Source organism: Echinops telfairi, unplaced genomic scaffold (assembly GCF_000313985.2).
Source record: "Echinops telfairi isolate 266 unplaced genomic scaffold, ASM31398v2 ScPeMD7_7469;HRSCAF=8507_1, whole genome shotgun sequence".
NCBI classification, from domain to species: Eukaryota; Metazoa; Chordata; class Mammalia; order Afrosoricida; family Tenrecidae; genus Echinops; species Echinops telfairi.
In genome coordinates this window covers 35016091-35018681 of record NW_022111373.1, presented here as the reverse complement: position 1 = coordinate 35018681, position 2591 = coordinate 35016091, and the positions used below count along the sequence as shown (strand labels likewise).

Here is a 2591-nt window from a genome sequence, read left to right as displayed (position 1 = left end):
CATTTTTAGAAAAACATTGGCCAAAATAAATAAGTGAAATAGAATATGCTGAAAAACATAACTGGGAGAGGAAAAAAGAAAGCCCCACTTTGCTGCCATTGAGTCAATTCTGACTTCTAGTGCCCCTTAGGACAGTAGAACTGCCCCATGGGCTTCTGGGGCTGTGCATCTTTACAGAGCAGAAAGCTTCCTGGTCTCCCACGGCGTGGGCTGGAACTGCTGACCTTAGGGCTTGCAGTCCAACATGCATTTCACTAGAAAGGAGAAGGACCTAGAAACCTTGTCCTGTGTGGGTTACCTAAGGAGTGAAGAATAGTAAGAATGACAGGCCTTGGTGTTGATACCAGAGCTAGCTTCAGATGTTTGATGGATGATCTATTGAGGAATCTATTGAGTTACTTGGACATTACAGAAATAAAACAATGAATGTAGAGTTTAGTTCAGAATTCGGGAGGTCTGTGTAAACTGTACCTCCCAGTAATGGAAAAGGTTTACTTTTTATGATAGTGACATTGTCACCATGCCAGAGTTTAGAAGACTATTCATTAATTATATGCTGCAATTATTTAACGTGTACTTGAATTATTGTACTATAAATACCCTGGTTAGTGAAAAGTATATGCAACACACAAAATCAGCATTAAATATGATCGACAGGTGAAATGATTAATTATAGTGTTAATTAAATTTTTATTTACATTCTGTTTCCCTTTTACTAGAAATTAATGGGGAAAAACATTCTTGAGATTTCCATAGTTTAGTAGAATGAATCATTAGAAATTATATTCAAAGTAGCATCTTGAATAACTTCTTGGTTTTTGTGGTACATATGGTTGACATCATCTGTCAATGTTGAAATGTACTTAAAGTGGAAAACACTGGTAATAAAGTTGTTGGTGATTTTCTCACAGAATGTAGGCTCATGCCCTAGATTTTTCATTTTCACTTGCTCATGCCTTCCTGGTTTATTGAAAGCTTAAAAGTGTAGCTGCTTACATCCAGGATAGTGCTCAGTTCCTAAGAGGAAATGGAGGAGTCACTCTTGCCCCTACTTGCTCTTTCTCTCTTTCTGTCTTTGTCTCTGTGTCTGTCTTGCCACCATGTTGAAAAGAGGTTTGGGTACAAGTCACAGAATTTTTACTATAGATTATTTTCAATCTCATGTCCTTCCCAGAAGGCTTGTCATTATTTCCTCCTTATGTTTTGCATTGCTTTTAACGCATAAAAACCTCCCAGTACAAAATTACATTTTAGAGGAAAATAATACAGCCATAATCATTCTCAAATTGTGTTTGACATTTTTAAATTTGCCTTGAGAGCACTTCACATTTACTTGAAAAGTCACAAATGATTATCAAGTCATTAGCACAGGCCTTTTAAGCAAGAAATTTCAAAACACAGGATTATAAACAAAGATGCAGCTAGCATTGGAATTTCTCTTGTATGTGGATTGTGACCGATTCATTCAGGTATTGCTAGAAATGTCACCATTGATAGGTGTGTGAGTTGGGGATTGCATGTGACTACCACCAATAACCACCTGACCCAGAGTGAATTCTCGTCAGCGTCTTTTTATGCCACACGAAGGAAAGCTGCAGGTAACTTGCTCAAATAAGACAGTTTCACGCTTTCTGCTCTGCCCTCCTAAGGGCCACCCTTCAAGTTATGCTCTCTGAAGTGAATTTAGTGCGTATGTGTCTATAAGATAGAAAGCAAGAACACATGATACCATATTGGAAATTAATTTTATTTGTAGAACCCAAATTCATGGCATGAAAAAAAAAATTAGAATGGGGCACATTCTAATAATGCACATCAGCTTAAAAGTGGAAAATGGCGGCTGTGGGGGGCGGCTAGAAGAAATGATAATGAGGTCAGTTAAAAAAAGGTTTTAGAGTTAAGTCAATATTTAAATTGGAATCAAAATAGATAAAAGAAAACTGAATATAAACTATTGACTAGTAGATAATTTATATTGTAAGAATTAATACCAAACTAGTCCTAAGGAGTTGGAGATTGAAAGGTCCCTAAAGTCCAATTCTTGCAAGACGCTGTCTCCTCCACGTTTCACCGACTCCTCCCTGAGTGTATTCCCGCACGTCCCTGGGTTCTTGGAATCGCTGCACTGTGTCACAGAACTTGGCGAAAGTTCGAGGAAATGTTTCACATGGTGGTCAGTGCAGTTCAGTCCAAAGTCTGAAGGAAGGCAGGGGTCAGCCAGATGTTGGGGCCAAAGGATGAGCTCCATTACTGGCTCTTGCTGGTGATGAGATCATACCCCATGCTTCTCAGAGGACCCATTGCAGGAAGGCATTGCAGAGAATCCTTTTCACAATTATTCACAGGCTAATTCTATAGTCGCTTACCCCCTCCTTCCTGCCAGACTCATGCAGGGAAAGATTATTTGGTGAGATACAATCAAATTTCACCCAAATATAATAATCTATTCTCCACCCCTGGACTAGATTTTATGTATGCATTTGTGGCCCGGGGCCTCTGGAAGGATAGTTCTGTAAGCATTAACCTCCTATTCAGCTAAGTCACACAGGCTTTTTCCCAGGCCACTCCTCACTGTTTTCTTTCTCCTCTCA

The 2591-nt window shown here is 39.1% G+C and overlaps 1 protein-coding gene across 1 annotated transcript in view; it reads left to right on the top strand.

Annotated features, from left to right (window-relative positions):
* Positions 1 to 2591, top strand: part of MAN2A1 (mannosidase alpha class 2A member 1) — a 206580-nt gene that overhangs the window by 110966 nt on the left and 93023 nt on the right. The window lies entirely within an intron of this gene.